The 19584-nt window shown below is 40.1% G+C and overlaps 1 long non-coding RNA gene across 2 annotated transcripts in view; it reads left to right on the top strand.

Moving 5' to 3' along the window:
* Positions 1-18939, top strand: part of LOC103094899 (uncharacterized) — a 29200-nt gene extending 10261 nt beyond the window's left edge. The window contains exons 2-3 of one of the 2 annotated variants that reach the window (XR_008912999.1): positions 929-8877; positions 18268-18939. This is a non-coding gene — a long non-coding RNA (uncharacterized LOC103094899). Of the gene's footprint in view, positions 1-928; positions 8878-18261 lie in introns of both variants that reach the window. The other variant, XR_008912998.1, reaches the window with a different exon arrangement.
* The last annotated feature ends 645 nt before the right edge of the window (positions 18940-19584 follow it).

Genomic DNA, 19584 nt, shown 5'->3' with positions numbered 1-19584 from the left:
GTCAATTGTTTCAGTTTAACTGTTTTTCTTTACTAATAGAGTGTTTAACACCATAGTTAAGGGTTGGATTGTATATCAAAGGAATAACTATAATGTAAAACTTTTTTATGTTTAATAAAACTTAATAAATCTTACTTTTTTAATTTAATAAATAATCTCCATCCCCAAATCTGTGCATTTTCCCTGGCTTGTCCTCCATGCATGGAATGGTCTCCTTCCTCCTTTCTGCCTCCTTCAAGTCTCTGCTAAGGTCTCACCTTTAACAGGAAGCCTTTCTCAATCCTTCTTAGTTTTTGTGCTTCTTTGAGATGACCTCCAATTTATGCTAAACAGCCTGTGTTTATCATTATCTTCATGTTGTCTCCCCCATTAGATGGTGAGCTCCTTAAGAGCAGAGACTGTTTTTTTTTCTCTTTGTATCCCCAGTGCTTATAATAAATAATTTATTTATAATGTAATAAAAAATTTAATAAAATTTAATAAATCTTCCCTTTTTTTAAACCCTTACCTTCCATCTTAGAATATGTATTGTTCCAAGGCAGAAAAAGCACTAAGGGATGGGCACACAGCTAGGAAGTGTCTGAGTCCTGATTTGAATCCAGGTCCTCCCATCCTAGATCTCTATTGCCTGAGCCACCATGCTGCCTCAAAAATCTTACTTTTGAACCCCCAAAAAAGTTAAGTAGTTGAGGTAAAAGAAAAAAAAAAGATTAAATAACTCTGGGCTGGGGGGAGACTCAAACCCTCATCTCTTGCTACCTTGCCTGTATAACTTGTCAAGGATTTCACAGCCTCCCAGTCACCCATGCTGGCAACCTATGTGTCATCCTCAACTCTTCACTTTCCCACCCACCCCCATCCAGACAGTGCCAAGCCCTGTTGATTCTACCTTCATAAACATCTCTTGTATTCTCTCTTCCTTTCTCAGATCCTGCAACCACCTGGACTCTAGCAAAGGCTTTCTGCTTGGTCTCCCTGACTCAAGTTTGTCTTCTCTCTGGGCTAATCTATACTCAGCTGTAAGATTGATCTTCTTCCTAAATCACAGGTCTGACCATGTCACTCCCCCACATTCAGAAAACTCCAGTGGCTCCCTATTACCTCCAGCATCAATTATAAAATACTCTGTTTAGATTTTAAAGCTATTCATAACTGTAGCAGGCAAAGCCTAAGGACCTCCAGAGGTCTTTGGCATGCAAAAGGAGAAATGATAGGCTGTAATTATATGATACCAAAAGAGCCTACTGACAAATAGAAATAATAAATAAAAGCATCAGCACTATTCGGCCAATTGTTTTGGATACTTGATGCTATCTCCCCCCCCAAAAAAACCTACCTGCATGGGTTCCTTTCATTAAATTTATTGAACTGACCCCTTGTTGTGGCTACACATGAATATGAAATTCATTTCACTGTGAATATAATAATATAATAACCTGAGTTGTTACTGATAAACAGTCGCCATATGCAGAGGAATGACTTGGAAAGGAAAATTGATTTTACTGTTAATAGAAATATGCATTTTTACCAGCATCTATTATTCTGCTAGGTGGCACAGGGGATAGAGTGCGAGGTCTGGAATCAGGAAGACTCTTCTTTGTGAGTTCAAATCTAGCTTCAGACAATATTTACAGCTGGGTGAACCTGGGCAAGTCACTTAATCCTGTTGGCTACAATTTCTTTATCTGTAGAGTGAACTGGAAAAGGAAATGACAAACTAACTGCTCCAATGTCTTTGCCAAAAAAATTCCCAGATAGGGTCACAGAGTCAGACACAACTAAAATGACTGAATGATAAGAATATTCACTCACTAGCAATCTTAAATAACTTTAGATGCTACTTTTGTAGGTTCCAAGTTAGGCTTACCCAATTGTTGCTATTTTTCCTGTAGGTAGAGGAAGGCAACAGAGAGTAAGTAAATAGTGAGCTGGATTTGGCCTCAGTAAGGCATAGATCCTTGTCCTACCTGTGACCCATAAAGTCTGTCTAACTGGGCAAGTCACTTCATGTGCAGATGTTATCAGAATCTCTCCAAGATTGCAGAGGAGACAAAAATTATATTGGTGGAATGAGTTTCTTCAGTGGGAATCCTCTCTAGTCAGTGAAATCAAAGGTCAAGTTCAAAAATTAACAAGGGGCACATTATATTTTCTAAAGCAACCATAAAGACTTTGATTTCTCTCAGAACGCCAGGGGGAAATCATTATTATTTCTATTTGATGTATATAAAGAAATGAAATTTTTTATTTAACCAATTTTTAAAATTTGAAAAGGTTATCAAATAGAGCAAGCTAAAAGATTGAGCTTAGAAGACCTGTGTTTTTTATCTCTTACTTCTGTCTTAATATCCATTCTAAGACAGAATTTCAACAAAGATCAGGCATTTGGGTATTATGACTTGCTAGGGTCCCACAGCTATAAAGTGGCTAAGGTCAAATTTGAACCCAAGACCTCCCATCTCCAGGCCTGGTGCTCTACCTATTGTGCAACCTAGCTCTCCCTTATTATTCTCTTTTCGAAGTAAAGTTGAGCTTATCATCTCTTCAAGTACTAGTATACAAGGTTTGGGATAAATTGGGATCCCCCAAGATTGGCCAGGTAAATCCTAGAGGCCAGGTAAATTCCAGAGTAAAGTTCAAGATAGCAGGGATTAGTAATGAATCACAGGACAGTACTGGAGCACATGTTCTTGCCCAACGCCTTACAGCAGAGGAAATGCTTCATTAGGGAAGCTAAGGATAGACAGGAGGAGCTGTATTGGGACCCTGGATTTCCCTTGGACACCCCAAACCCCAGAGGTGTTTCAGGTCAAACAGAAAGCAGGAAAATTCCTTTCCTTCCTTGCATTCTTGTAATGCTGAGAAAAAGGTGACTCTGGGCATCAGAGACTCACGATAAGGAAAGACCCTGAGAGAAATATTCCCCTTGGATTCCCCCTACATTTTGAGATGGACACAGATATACATCTTCTGGCTATGCTCTGATACCACTGGGTTGTGATCTAGGACATCTTACTTGTCCCCTACACTATGCCCAACCTGTGTCTTCAGAGCACTAAACTTCACTCTAGCCTCAGTCAGGTAACAAACACCCCCCACTTCTGTCCGACCTCATTTCATTCCCTCATCCTTGGGCACTGGCAAAAGGGAATAAGAAGCCCAGAATCCATCTCCTCTAGGAGGCAGTATCCACTCTGTGTCCATCTTCTGATCTTTCAACATTACTATCAAATTAATAAATTTCTCTTTTTATTTGTAAGCTCGGTTTTGGAGTCTTGCATTCTCATAAAGGGTTCCTGTTCTGAACCTGGGGTTCACCTCAAATCCCAGAGTATAAGTGTGGGTCAAAGCTGTTCACTAGAGTTGATAAATCAAAGGAACAATGTGAGAATCGATGCTGTTTGGCTAGAGAAAACAAGGTGTGCTAGGACCAGTGTTTTTCCTGACATGCTTCTCAGCTTCCTTGATGCTAATCTAAGAGCATAAAAAGCCTAAATATAAGGAACCTGGGCCTCTCAGACTTTTGTGAATGCCTGGGACCAACCAGGTTGTCACACCCTGGCACAGTGCTTAGCTATATAAACATTAGTTATTGTTATCATTATTATCATTCATCATTGTGATGACTTACTAACCAGATGGGTTTCTAGATGGAGTTGAGGGTGGACCTCATCCAGAAAAGTTAAGTCCTTGTTTTATGGCCTTGATGCACTGTGTATAGAATGTTAAGCCTGAAAGCAGGAAGACTCATCTTCCTAAGTTCAAATCTGCCCTCAGACATTTATAAACTATGTGACCCTAGGCAAGTCACTTAACCCTGTTTGCCTTCATTTCTTCATCTGTAAAATGAAGTGGAGACGGAAATAGCACGCCACTCCTGTATCTTTGTGAAGAAAACCCCAAATGAAAGTCAGGCATGACTGAACAACAGCAAAAAAACAAACCCTCTTTGTTAAAAGTTAGGTACCTTTGTGGATATCTCCCTTCTCACTAAGTTGAGCCCCCAACATTTGGCATAGCCTATGTAGGTTGGGACTATGAGAGATGACCTCACTGTGGGAAGAGTTCTGCAAATATGGAGAAGAAAGATGGATCCAGTCAGAGTGGATAAAGGCTTCCTGTTATCTGTCTTCCCATATGGAAAGCCCTTTCTATGAGACAGGCCATTAGGCTGTACAGATTATGTGGGATCAACAATTAGGCTCCCCACTAAGGCAGCGGGATTAGTTGACTGGGTACTGAAAGAGGTTGCCTGAGAGGTTAAAGAAGCCAGCATCCCCAAGTTGTTGACTGTATTTCACAAGTTGGACTGCTAACAGGGTCTGATAACAGTTGGCTGAAAGTCAACTGGTCAGTCGGATCCAGCAGCTAGAGACAGAACTCTCAGCTTTCAGAGACCATGCAAGAAAGCCACGGATTAGCTAATGGACCTGATGGCAGGACAAATGAAGATATGTCTTCTAATGAGGAGTCCCAGTCTACAGGCTTTTACCTGGTGATCCTGAATCTTCCTAGAATAGGAATTGTAAAACTGATGGACAGCAGGCTTAAGGCAGAGACTAGAAAATTCCAACTGGCTTTAAGACAATCCTTGGCTTATCCCATCACTAACTTTCAGGAGGATTATGATTCCCTGTCCTGAGGGAGCAAGCTATGGGTGACCCTCTCCACCAAAATTCAGAGGTGGTTTCAGAAGTTTCTTTCTTTTAATCTTTACTTTCTGTCTTAGAATAGACAAGTAGTAGTTCCAAAGAAGAACAGTAAGGGCTAGGTAATTGGGATTAAGCGACTTGCCCAGAGTCACATGGACTGAGATCAAATTTGAACCCAGGACCTCCCCCATCTCCAGTCCTGACTCTATTCACTAAGCCACCCAACTCCCCTTCAAGGGGTGTAGACTAATGGAGCCAATGGTTTCTATAACCTAGGGAAATTCCTGAGGATCTACTCTTACAGAACCAATTCAATCTATTAGAGTTTACTGAGGAGACTCTTTGTCCCTTTTTATTTGGTTTAGATGGGGAATTATTTGAAGTGGGTCTTCTAAAGATGAACTCCCCTTGCAGCCAACCTGCCCAGATCAAATCTATAATGGAGAAGGGGAAGTTCCTAATGGAAATGAGTTTGCTAGATTTATGCTGCTTCTCCTACTAAGTCCTGCCATGCCTTATCCCCTCCCAATCTCTGGGGCAATTAGATCCTGCCTTCTGGGTGGAGTCTCACCAAAATGGCTTTAGACTTTAGCTATATGTCTCCCTCACCACCCAACCATTCAGGTATGGTGAAATTTGAGCAGTAGACAGTGGTAGTTGTGAACAATATGGGTACCAGTGCAAATAGACACTTGGCAATGGGGGAAGAAGTCATAGAGCCTGCTGCCACCCTGCTAAGTGAAAAGAAGATAATGAAGCCAGCCCTAGAAGGGAGCTTTAAGTGTGGGAGACAAAATGTGAATTTGATGAGAATGTGATGGTTAGCCCATGGAGGAGCTAGTAAAACTGTACTGTACACTGGATCCCCAGAGGAATAGAACATTTTTCTTCTCCAGTAATCAAGATGAAGGAAATGGAGTACAGTCCTCCCTCACTATATCACAGTTCACTTATCAGTTTCACTGTATCCTGGGTTTTAAAAAAATATATTTCTAATTCTGAATCACGCAGTTTTCCCTATATCGCAGGACTTTGAGGATGGATACCGTACTGTACACAATGGAAATACAGTAGCTTGTGAAAGTTTGCCAACATGAGATTGTACACGACACTATTGCTGCTGGAATGAAGGGTAACCAACCACAGCGCTGTGTTCTGTATCCTTGGTGCTGATTGGCTCCGTGTTTATAAGAGTGAGAGAGGGAAAGGATGATAAGCGTGTAGAAAAGGTTTATAGGAGAGTGGGAAAAGTTTATAAAGCCTTTAAAAATATATAAATAATAAAATAAATATAATGCTGCTACTTCACAGATTTTCACCTGGGGAGGGAGGTGGAATGTAACTCCTGAGATAGGTGAGGGATGGCTTGTACTTTGTTATGCCAGAACCCCTTACAACAACCCTGTGTTACCTGTGAGGGTGACCTATGAAATCAAAGGGTATTTGGCTGCTGCTGGTGGATTACAAGGAGCTGAACAAAGTCACCAGACCTACCACAGCTGTTCCTGATCTCCTCTGTTATCAGAGACCAGATCAGGTAGCCCAGACCTAAGGTGAGTTGGTATGGAGAAGCCAATCCTGTCAATGCTTTTCTTCTCTGTTCTTATAGCTGAGACTAGTCAGAAGTAATTTGCTTTTGTTGAAGAATTCCTCAATCCAGAGGTCCTAAGATTCTCATGAAGAGTAATTGGGTGCACTTTGGTCCATTTGACTAGAGGACAATAAATGAGGAGATTGTCCCAGTTTCTTACCAAAAGCCATAAGAATATGTTTCAGAATTAAAACAGTGACCTAGAAAAGAAGGAAGAAGTGTGCCCTATGAGAAATCATTATAATTAGTTCATCCTGGCTTGTCGTCCTCTATCACTGATATACTTCTTTACAGATAATGGGTCCTTCATGTCTTACTTTTCCATTGGGAAGAACTGAATATAAGATTAGTGTATGAAATGACCCGGAGGAGGTTTAGTGTTTTAATTTACAATTGTTGTCTCCTCCATTAGACTGAGCTCCTTAATTAGGAGGAACTTTCTTTCTTTGCTTTTTTGGGGTATCCCTAGTATTTAGTACAGTTCCTGGTACCTAGTAGGCATTTAAATAACCAGTGATCTCAGCACATTCTGCAATTATAGATCCACAATCCCTTCAAGTACTCCATATAATAGCCTCTTATTTCCCTTTCCAGCAAAACTACTACCTTAGTGAAGATAAAATTCAATTAGCATCAGCTGATGGCAGTGTATAGCAACCTATATAAGGTTAGCCTTAGAGTGATATAACAAGTGGCAAAAGGAGTCTATGAGGAGAAGCTAATCTGCCACTTGTTTTACTTGGGAAGTTGAGTGGTAAGGACTAGATGGTAAGTGATTTGAGGAAGAATGTGCTAGTCCTGGAGTTCAAAGACTCCATTAAGTATCTGGAGTTCCAAAGATCAAGTTTGTTTCAATGAGATAATTTTATATCCATATTTAATCTCAAATTCTTCTGAAAAAGAAATCCCAAAGATAATATACTTTAAGATAGAATCATTCAGTTGAATAAAATACAATTAAGAGTCTATCTCCATTTACATAACCCAGTCGTTCTACTCCTTTGACCTCTAAGATTACTTTTTTCTGGATAGATGTTGTTTCCAAACTCACAGTCAGCTTTTCCTACACACTTTCACCCTGGAAGGAGTTCACTGTTCTTCCCAAGAGGTATTACTAACTCTTCTTCATACAGTTTGAAACCTCTGGTACATGTGACTACATTAATGCCATAAAGTTGACCAGGTCAGATGAAGCCACAGTGCAGAGGCCCTAGGGCAAGATGGTGGCCTTTTTGAGGGACAAGGGGTAGAAAATCAATCCTAAGGAAATCTAGAGTCCAGTCCTCTCAGTCAACTTTTGGGGGACATAGGGATGGAGAAAACTGAGAGGATCCCAGATACTTTCCAGAATAAACTACTTACACTTATATTTAAGAAGGAAGACTTCTTGTCCTCTAGGTTTTGGAGAATCCAAATTACCCAACTGGATATCCTAATGGCCTCCATTTGCCAAGTCACCTATAAATCTTCATCTTTCTTTTTTTTTTAACCCTTAGCTTCTGTCTTAGAATCAGTACTATGTACTGAATTCCAAGGCAGAGAAGTGGTAAGGGTCAGGGTTAAATAGGGTCACAAAGCTAGGAAGTATCTGAGGCCAGATTTAAATCATCATCTTTCAAGTAAGGTCCAGAAAGATAAAAAGCACATTGTCCAGTAGTCTTCTCTTGGGCCCTTATGACCCTTCAAGGGACATGTTTATGGAGATCTCTCTAACCATAAAGATGAGGCTATGAGGCTGAGTGGAGTCTTTGTCAGATACCAAGAGGGCACCAGAAGAAGCTAATGTTAGACACCTGGCGCTCCAATTCCCTCACTAGAGCATTTCTGGAAAGAAGTTGCAGAACACAGGGTAGCACCATCACCCTTTGTCTTGAATTACCTATTGTGATTTGGGGGATGCAAAATGGGAAGAACAGAGGGGGCTTAGGGCTTAGTGAATGAAGAATTAGGCCTAGAAATGGGGGGGTTCTGGCTTAAAATCCTGGCTTCAGACACTTCCTAGTGGTGTGACTCAACCCCTATTATCTAGTCTTCCAGACTTACCTATCTAGTCTTACCACATGCAATGTTGATTTTAAAATGGAAGGAAAGAGTTAAAAAAGGAGAAGAGATAAAAGGAAAGGAAGAAAGGAAAGAGGGAGAGAGGGAAAAAGAAAGAAATGTTTGTCTGGGTCCCTCTGGCAGTGCTCTTCACTGTCAAGCTATGTTCTTACTCTGCTACAGACTGAAGCCCCCAGACCATCTAGTATAAACATTCAGATGCATAATCATGACTACCCATATCAGATGTCTAACTTCCCAAAAATCCATATCCATGACAAGTTGATGCTGCCTTGGAAAGGAGGAAGAGTTCCCTTGTCCAGCAGTTTCTTGGGTCCAGTTTCCAGATAGACTTATATAAGGATGGACTGTTTTTTAACATAGTTCTGACTAAATCTTCCTGGCTCTTCCTTAATCCTTCCCCAGCTCAGATTTGCCTTGGTCTCAATGTCTTTGTTCTCCTAAGGGCTTCATATACTCTGGAGAAGTGCTCAGATCTTCCCCAATTGGCAGATTTCCTGTTCTTTGGATTTGGAATAGTTGAAGGCACTTGGAACTAGAAGAGGTTTGGAGAGCCAAGCAGGTTAATTATTGGTAAGTGTCTTGCTTTCTCTTTTTTTTAAACCCTTACCTTCCATCTTGGAGTCAATACTGTGTGTTGGTTCCATGGCAGAAGAGTGGTAAGAGCTAGGCAAAGGGGGTTAAGGGACTTGCCCAGGGTCACACAGCTGGGAAGCATCTGAGGCCAGATTTGAACCTAGGACCTCTAGGCCTGGCTTTCAATCCACTGAGCCACCCAGCTGCCCCCAAGTGTCTTGCTTTCTAAAACCTAAGGAAGGTGAAACTGATGTTCCTTTAGCTTCCTGACATGGCTTCCTGGGCTAGAGGCATAAAAACCTCTCAGACTTAATGGGTGCCTGAGACCACATAACTCTGTTCTTGGATGACTTACTGACCAGAAGAGTTTCAAGTTGAAGATGAGAGAGGCCAAGTTCAGAGAAGCTTATTTTATATTCTTACAGTATTAGGGCAAAGGAAATGTCATTTTGTTAAGAGTTCAGTGACTTGTGAGTGTATCAAAGTGTTCCAACATCAATCCTAAAATAAGAAGATGCTGACAGTAGAATGATACCTGGGGGGGAGGGGGTAATAGTCAGGGTCAGAGAAAGGGGTCAGTTAAGCTGAAAGGAGACTCTTGGGAGATACAAAGTCAAGAGCACTAGCTTCCCTTTCATTTTTTGTTAAGCTTTTTTATATTCCCCCAAACAACCAATTTAGTTTATCATCTCTCTTAACAATTGGTCTACCATATGCAGCCTCAAGGATGAGAGATATAAATTCGGATTATAATGAAGCTTTGTAGGCAAAGCAGTCTTAGTCAAATGTTTTTAATCAGTTGCACCTGGACTCTAGCAAGACCTTGCGAGGGTGGGTTTGATCCTTTCTTCTGGTTCCTTGCCAAAAACTCTTGCAAAGTCACCCACACTGGCCAGGGCAATAAGCAGATCCAGTTTGCCAGGATTAGCGTTCCCGGGGCCAGGCTGACTCTGCAGCTGAACCTGAAATACCTATCCAATGGCAACTCCTTAACTTCAAGGTATCATCATCCCCTCTGTGCTTACTTCCCAAGCTCACATAGACATATGCAGGATGACTCTCCAGCAAGGGGAGTGTGTGCTTCCCATTAAAAGCCCCGAGACTCGGTTAGTTCTTGGCAAAGGCATTAAAGCAGATGATGTAGTAAGAAGGTGGTTATAAAGGATTTTCCCCAAAAAATCTGGGCTGAACTTTCCACAAATACACACACAGTCCACTGAAGGGTGAGTATAAGAATACTCCAGGAGCAAAATGCATGTTGGCAACACACATGACCAATGCAACTAATGACTTCCCAACTGCAGGTCTCAATGACCTTACCTTTGGCAGAGTCCTCACAATGTTCACGAACAAGCCCTTACACTTCACTGGTTCCTCAAAGATCATTGTATGTCTATTGCATGAGTCTATACTAGGCTGGGCCAAGCAAATCAGGTCACTCATCTACAGGGATGGCTCCTCCCCAGGCACAGTTGATCAACCACCAAGTATAGTTGTAGCTGGACTGGGCCAAGAATTCTGCTTGGTCACTGGACCCACCCTTTAATGGATAGTTGTGGTCTCTAGTACCTCCAGACTCTGGTGAGTTGGGTGTTCTTTTCAGCTGAAGGACTATTTTGGTCATTCAGAAAGAGTGGAGAGACCCTTAGCCTAGGACTGGCAGAAAGTCTCTATGACAAATCTTTCAGGGTCTTAGCACTGCAGTTGGCTATTCTAGAAAGAAGAGATGGCCATTCTTGTCTTACAGCCAGTCCTTCCTAGTTCAGTGTTGGGTTGCCTCACCCTTATTTCATTTTGTCCATGATTGGAGTTTTATATAAATGAGGACTTGGGAATAAAAGTATAGAAAGTCTTTACTCTAGGACAAGTTCATTCAGTCTGGGTTTGATTTTTTTGGGGGGGGGTGGCTTTTTTATATACAGTTAAGCTATTTGAAACCTCAGAGCCCTTTTAAGGTGTGAAACACTTCATTTATAGCCTCGTCTTTACATTTCACTGTCTTTATTACTTCACTTTTACTCCCTCTTCTAACTTTATGTCATCTCTTTTTTTAATTTGAAAATTTTTATTTAATTAATTAATTTCAAATATTTTTCCATGGTTACATGATTCATGTTCTTTCCCTCCTCTCCTCCCACTCCCCTCCCATAGCCAATGAGCAATCCCACTGGATTTTACATGTGTCATTGATCAAGACCTATTTGTATATTATTAATATTTACAATAAATAGACTGATCATTTAGAGTCTACATCCCCAATCATATCCCCATTGACCCATGTGATCAAGCAGTTGTTTTTCTTCTGTGTTCTACTCCCACAGTTCTTTCTCTGCATGTGGATAGCTTTCTTTTTCATATATCCCTGTAAATATAATTTTAGTGTTGTGACTTGAAATCTAGATTTAAATGGTCACCAAATAAAATTCCCAAGTCAGTCTGGAAATTATGGAGATATTAATTAATATAGAGAAAATTATCCTGGATCATTGCATTGCTGCTAGTAGAGAAGTCTGTTACATTCGATTGTACCACAGTGTATCAGTCTCTGTGTACAATGTTCTCCTGGTTCTGCTCCTTTCACTCTGCATCACTTCCTGGAGGTCATTCTAGTTCACATGGAATTCCTCCAGTTCATTATTCCTTTCAGCACAATAATATTCCATCACCAACACTGTATGTCATCTCTTCTATGCCTAGAATGCTTTCCCTATTTGTCTCCACTTCCTAGTTTCCCTGACTTCCTTTAAGTCTCAATTCAAATGCCATCTTCTATAATGAGCCTTTTCCTATCCCTTTAGTGTGAATGAATCTTTCCTCTGAAATTATCTCCTATTTATCATTTTTTAAAACCCTTACTACTATCTTAGAATCAATAGTAAGTATCTGTCCCAAGGTAGAAGAGTGGTAAGGGCTAGGCAATGGGGGTTAAGTTGATATAGGGTACAGGCTTCCCCTAGATACCCTAACACCCCAGATTTTGTAGAGTTTCCTTACATTCCTGATGTGCCAGGAAGGTGACTTTGAAGCCCTCTGGCTTCTCCCTTCATTCTTTTTTTTTAAACCCTTACCTTCCATCTTGGAGTCAATACTGTGTATTGGTTCCATGGCAGAAAAGTGGTAAGGGCTAGGCAATGGGGGTTAAGTGACTTGCCCAGGGTCACAAAGCTAGTAAGTATCTGAGGCCTGATTTTAACCCAGATACTCCCAACTCCAGACCTGGCACTCTACCCACTGGGTCACCTACCTGCCCCTTATTTATATATAGTTATTTGCATGTTGTCTCCACTATAAGCTTGAGCTTCTTTAAGATAGGGCTAGTTTTTGCCTTTCTTCCTATACCCAAAGATTAGCACATAATAGGTACTTAACAAATGTGTTTACTTTAACTTGGGACTGTTTGTAGCCCTGGGCATCTAGTAAGGAATCATAGGTCCCAGATTCACCACCTCCAAGTAGACAGGAGAGTACTTCAAGGGTCAGTAGCCTGACTATGACTTTCCCTAAGGCTTAAGGGTCACCTCTGTTTTATCTCCATGTCTAGTGGCCAAGGATCCAGTAACAGGCAGCAAATTTTCACTGAGGTTTCAATTTTCCTAATCTCTACACTCACTGTCTGCAAATCAAAATCTTTCCTTGATCCCCTATCATCCTTGATCCCTATAATTTTGCTTAACTATAATCATAGTAATCATTCTCTCTTCATCAACTAATCCAATGACCTTTCCTCAATCCTCATTTTCCTTGACTTTTCTGGAATACTGTATTCTAATTGTCCATTATCTCCTTTCTAAAATAATAAGGATGAAAGCTAGCATTTATATAGCCCTTTATAGCCCCTAAAAAGTGGGTGGTATTATTTTACAGATTGAAGAAAGTATGCATTTTTCTGATGAGGAAATTGAGGCTGAGAGAGATTACAATATTTACTGGGGCAGGGCAGCTAGGTGGCTCCATGGATTGAGAGCTAGAATGGGATATCTTGGATTCAAATCTGGACTCAGACATTTCCTAGCTGTGCAACCCTGGCAAGTCCCCTTAACCCTCATGGCTTAGCTCTTATCACTCTCTTGCCTTGGAACCAATACAAAGTATTGATTCTAAGACAGAAGGTGAGGATTTGAAAAAGAAAAAATAAGGCAGGGAAGCCAAGAAGCAGAGGGAGTGGAGACCTATTCACTGTCTGAATAAAATAGTGTTCCTTTTCATGGGACCCTTCACTGGAGGGTTGTGTGGTGCCAAGACAGATTCTCTGCCACCCACAACTACCATACATTTCTATTACCCATCAGTAGTGTGCCAAGGTAATGTAAACATAGTCATAATCAAATACCTTTATGAAGTATTTCAAAGTATATCACACACTCAGTCCATGCAGGGTCTGTATCTACAAAACCAGTTTACAATGTTATGTTCCAAACAAATATCATTATCTGGATTTTCAATCAATAATTAAGTATCTAGTGCCTATCAAATGAAAAGAATTGGTCTTCTGTTCAGCTATTTGAAACCAAAGGAGTTTTGAGAGAAAACGGTTATTCACTTGCAAAGCAAATGTCTCAACTTCTTACTCTTTGGTTTCTTTCACTTTATTTTTTTTAAACCCTTACCTTCTTTCTTAGTATCATTGCTAAGAGAGAAGAGTGGCAAGGGCTAGGAAATCAGTTAAATGATTTGCCCAGGATCACACAACAAGGAAGTTGTTTGAGGCAAAATTTGAACCCAGGTCCCCTCCACTACAAGCCTGACACTCTATTCATTGAGCCAACTAGCTGCTCCTCATTCTATGCTTTTGATAAAGCCATTAGTGTACCAAGGGAAGACACATTCAGGTGACTGATATGTCAATTCCTTACCCACTCCTAGTTCATTCCTTATACACATCTGAGCAAGTATGAACATTGTACTGAGGAACAAGTAAAGTTTTTAATTGTTAAAATCTCCTCCATTTTTTTTTTACCTGAACTGAAATTCCATTGGTTTAGGGAATTTAACAATTAAAGGAATTTAAGGAAATTCCCTGCTCCAGTAAAGGTCAGTACCTTCTCTGCAACTTAAGATCTCAGATTGCCACTGGGATGTTAAATGAATTATCCAAGGTGGCTTAGTCAATATGGGTCAGATTTAAAACTTGAACAAAGCCTTCCTGATTCTAGTCAATGTACCATTCTAGGCAATAAATAAATAAATAAATAGACAAACAAATAAATGAATTAATTAATTATATATATTACATATATATAGAAGCAGAAGGACAGACACTTTTCACTCAAATCCACAGATACTTTTATGCTTCCTCTTTTCAAAATCTGCTTTCAAATATTGGGGAGAGGGGGTAGGAAAGCTGGCTACTGAAAGCCCAGTCTTTAGAGTATGTATGACTTTGCCCTTCCTGGTGGGTTACATACGCAGAGCAAGTGTATAGATACTAGCTTCCCAGTTCCATTTCAACATGTAGAAATTTCCAATCCTGTTTCTATGTGTGACAAAGTAATTGATATTATATAATGAAAAAAAAGTCTTCTAAGTTAGCTGAGGAGCCAAGAAAGACAATGACACAAATGAATCACATACAGAATGCTCAACCTAAGAATTACTTACTCTGTTTCCTCCTAGAAGCAAGTGAGCAAACAACGTTTTTGAGCTTCTAGGTAAGGAGGCGGGTTGTGGTTGTTCAATAGTTCAGTTGTGCCCAATTCCTCTTGACTCTGTCAACTTTGGAAAACACAGAACCACTAAAGTAGTTAGAAAGAACAAATCTTTAATCGGGAAGAGACAATGCTCAAGATTCAGCTGCCACACAGAATCAAAGGCTTAATACTACAGAGAGCCAAAGCTCTGGGACTTTGGGAACGCTGTCTTTGGGAAAACACACCACCAAAGGAGATTTTCCAAAGAACAATAGTCTTATATACTTTTGGGGCAATAAAGGACAGGAAAGTATAATTGGAAACAAGGGCATGAGGAGTCCAGGTCTGGATTATCAGAGAGAGGCTAATGCTTTACAATGGATACAAAAGGATGATTGGAGCCAGGGACTGGGCTACCTAGGAAAGGACTTTGATAAATGGGAGAAACTTCTGAGATGTTTAGGTACTTTAAGGTTTATTGTTCAGTCAGAGTCAAGGTCAGTCTGGGACTTCCCTTAAGGCAAGTTCCCAAGGCACAGGAGCAAATTTGGGGGGTTGACAACTCCATGTGGGGTTTTCTTGGCAAAGATACTGGAGTGGTTTCCCATTGTTTCCCCAATGTTATTGTGGTTGTTCAGTTATTTCAGTCAGTCATGATCCTGTTTGGGGTTTTCTTGGCAAAGATACTGACTGGTTTTTGTCCTTCATACTGGAAGAGGACCAAAACCAGCATGATAATGTTGAGGTCAATGTATAGTGTGTATGATGGTGGCAGATCAAACCAATACAAGCTTAGAAGGCTCTACCATAGGTCTGATATGAACCGTTCCTATAAACATTTGGAGTGGAGATGTCTTTAAATTTGCAAGTCTATTGCCAAAATGTTTCTTGAGACGCACATGCAATAATTAAGACAAGAAGGAATGAGGGCTTCAACTAGACCTGTGGTTGAGTGAATAGAGAGAAGAGGAAGAGGCAATGAGAAAGGCAAAGGTCTTATGAAGCTAGTATTTATAAGATGGGGCACCTAATTGGTTGAGAAGATGAGAGAAAAACATCAAAGATACTGTAAGATTAGGAAACCTGGTGTCCATAAGTGTGGTGAGCCCTCCAAGGAAATAGAGAAGTTCAGAAGTGGGTTAGGATTAGCAAGAAAAAGAAATCCTTTTTGTTTTGACAGATTGAGTTTTAGCTATCAGGAGGAGATATCCATCCAACAAATAACTATAGGGGATTGCAGTTAGAGGTTAGTGTGAATGAGTATCTTGATTCATAAATAAATTACAAAAGATTTTAATGACAACTTTCCAGAAGCTTTCTTTGTTATCCCAGACATAAGCTTTATACTTTGAGTTCGCTTTATTCCTTATGAGATGTTTAAAATATTATAATCCTCTAAAATCTTCTATTCAGTATTCTAAGGAGATTCTTCAGGATTATGATCCTACTTTAAGGTTGGAGGGATTGAGGCAAATGAAGAACCAATGATTTCTCCTGGCCTTAATTTGAGGCTGTTCAGATTATATTTAGCATAGAATTCAGGTAGCTAAGGTGGATAGAGTGCTGAGCTTTGAGTAAAGAAGATTCTATTTTATGAGTTCAAATCTGGCCTGAGACACTTAACTAGCCGTGGGACCCTACACAAGTCACTTCACCCACTTTGCCTCAGTTTCCTCATCTGTAAAATGAGCTGGGGAAGGAAATGACAAACCACTCTAGTATCTATGCCAAGAAAACCCCAAAATGGAATCATGAAGAGTCAGACATACCTGAAACACAACTCAACAACAAATTAGAGTCCAAGGGATCCTGGCCTCTGTCCTAAACTCTCTTACTCAATCTTCTTTCCTAAATCAAATTCTGCATGAACTACCTTTAGAGAACAGGTCCTCTATAATGGCAATGATTATTATTTCTGCTTGGGGCTCATTACAACTGAAAGGAGACTTGTTTGTTATATATTTCCTTAGAGAAATCTATTTAACTAAGTCTTAGAAAGATCTCAAGTTTTAAGACAACCAAATTTCCTGCTTCCAAAGCAAAAACAGGTTTATGAAACAAGATAGATCCTGATACTGATCCCTCTTTACTGATAAAGGCAGCCAGATTTCTGGGAAACTATGGCCCCAGTGATTTAGTGGGTAGTGAGTGAGGAGGCAAGGGGAGGGTAAGGTTGGCCAACAAGGTTTAGAAGAGAGGATGTTTGTGGAACAAGATTGGAGAAAGATTACTTTATCTTTACAGATTAGGCCAAGTACCTTGTTACTGCTATCAGAACCAGGAATGTGGACTGAATGGGCAGCTGATTTAGTTCAGTGGGACATTTTGTGTATTTCATAATCAAATGTGTTAGATAGCTAAGCTACTCAATGGACTGAGAGCCAGGTGTAGAGAAGGGGAGTCCTGGGTTCAATCTGGCCTCAGGCTCTTCCTTCCTATGACCCTGGACAAATCACTTTACCCCCATGGCCTCACCCTTACTGCTCTTCTGCCTTGGAACCAATACACAGTATTGATTCTGTTAAACTATAAAAAAACGCAGAACTATTAAATAGTCAGAAAAACTAAGTCTTTAATCAGGAAAGGGATAAGTCCAATATTTGACCCTTTACTCAGAGTCTGGTACCACAGCTTTTACAGGGTTTACACCCTGAACTCTGGGGACATTATGCCTGGCTGTGACACCAGGATAGATGACAACTCCAAGAAGCCATTAAAGTTGGGAAGCTTAAATACCTTTCTAGGGGAACATGGGGACTGAGGATGAGAGGGACAGTTGATTGACTTTACAATGATAAAAAGGAAAATGAGGAGTCCCAGAAAGGAATAAAAAAGGAAAGACCCAGCCTGGGCAGGGCCACCTTGGTAGAGGACTTTATCCTAAGGGGAGAAACCATCAGACAAAAGAGATACTTAACATCTGGTGGTAATAGCCACCCTCTCTTAAACTCCTTTAAGGTCTATTGTTAGTCTGAGACTCCAGAAGTTGGACTTTCCCTCTGGGAGAAACTCTCTTGTGGCAAAATCAAACTTGAGGCTTTCACCTTCGAGCTAACTAAACTGGGGGTCATTGAATCTTACTAGGCTATAAGTTTGGGGGCTTCTAGATTCCACATTGACAATACATTATAGTCCCTTGATCCTCCCCAAACCAGACCTAGACCCTGGCACAAGAGAATTAAGACTCCTTAAACTTGCTACTTGTTTTTCTAGCATTTTTGCCTCCCAAACCCATGATTTCATCTGTAAAGGAACCTTCCAATAAATAGATAAAAATTTTCCTAAGACTAAAAGTTTTCATCTGCTCTTATAATGATCTGAGGTGCTCAGTCCCAGAGCCATTAAGGGTCAGAGACTGGACTCTCAAGCCTTCTTTGCTTTTAAAGAGCATCCAAGAAGCTCTTTATCTACTATACTACACCAGCATTGACAAAATATTGGCACATGTACAGAGTCAGAACTGGAGGAACTACTCTGTTCCCCCTCTTCCCAGCACCTGAGGACATTTTTTGCAAACCCCACCCCTCCATCCAGCCACCCAAAGTGAGCACTTCCTCCCTCCACTCTCTGGTAATACAGCTTGAATTTGCCTTCTGGGCATTCAAACTCAAAAAGGTGAAAAGGTTCCCCAAGGCTGTACTATGCTGTCTCCCTTTCTCTTGCATTGTTTTTTAACTTTATTTTTTTTATCATAAATTTAATCATTAAGCATGCATTTCTTGTTTATATTTAATTTTATTTGCTTTTGTTTCAGTTTCAGTTTCCGTTGTGGTTGACATTCAATGACCCCATTTGGTGTTTCTTTGGCAAAGACATTGAAGTGGTCAGCCAGTTCCTTCTCCAGCTTATTTGACAGATGAAGAAACTGAGGCAAACAAGGGTAAATGACTTGCCCAGGATCACACAGGTGGTGTCTGAGGTCAAATTATTTCAATATATAAAGAACAAAAAAAAAAAAGAGGATTAGGCAAGAAATCATAAATTTCCTTGACTAAGAGTTGAATACTTTTATTTTTTCAAGATATGTATATATACCTATTTGTTGTTGTACATATACCTATATAATTAGCAAATGATAAAAAAAAAATAACAAAACTATTCATTTGTACCTCTTTTTGAATTTTTTTGCACATTTAAATGTTTTATTGGTTTTCTCTCTTTTTACTTATCTTTCCTCTCCTTCATACCCAGCCCCTAGATGTGTATAGTCCAGCAAAACAAATCAACACATTGTCCACTTCTGAGTATCTATGTCTCAGTCTGCGCCTCCAGTCCATCATCTGTCTTCCAAGAGGTGGGAGGGATGTCCCATCACCCAAACTTTGAAGTTGTTCCCTGCTTTGATGGGACTTCTGAGATCTATGTAACCAAATACTCTTCTTCCATCTAAGTATGAGATACAAGTAAAGGTAATTTAACTAAAGCATGAAAAGCATGTTGGTTCTTTTGTCAAAAGACCCAGATTCAAATCCTATCCCTAATACTAGCTATCTCTATTGCCTTGGGTAAATCATTTTACCATTTCACCTCATTTGGACCTCAGTTTCTTCATCCTCAAAATGAGGATATATCCACCAACATCTTCACAATTCTGTTGTGAGAAAAGTGTGTTTTAAACCTTCAAGTGACAGACTTCTGAACTATTATTATGAAATATGTCTATTCCATTCAATTTGACTGAATCAGTATTTATCAAGCTGCTTCTCTAAATTAGACTCCATGTTAGAAATAAAAAGAGAAAAGATAGTCCCTGCCCTCAAGGAACTGATATTCTATTAGGGGAACAACAGGAGCAAAATATATACAAAGTAATGGGGGTGGAACAGAATGCCAAGATGTCATTTTTCAGTTCTCTTTTTTAGGTTTGGCACCCCTGCTGAGTGTGCTTAGGAAAGAGAAATGTATGCCAAGCTGGCCCAGAGGGGGAAGTAAGATTTAGTATATTTGGTTTCATCTTGATATAAATAAAGCATTGTTGTGGGAAAGACTCCAGGAAGATAAGTATACTTAGATCTGGTGTAATCTGCAGCAAAAAAAATGAAGGCAAAAGCAAGACTGATATTATAATGAAAGTTAA

This window comes from Monodelphis domestica, chromosome 6 (assembly GCF_027887165.1).
Source record: "Monodelphis domestica isolate mMonDom1 chromosome 6, mMonDom1.pri, whole genome shotgun sequence".
Classification (NCBI taxonomy): domain Eukaryota; kingdom Metazoa; phylum Chordata; class Mammalia; order Didelphimorphia; family Didelphidae; genus Monodelphis; species Monodelphis domestica.
The sequence above is the reverse complement of the archived record's forward strand: the minus strand, read 5'-3'. Positions and strand labels throughout refer to the sequence as shown.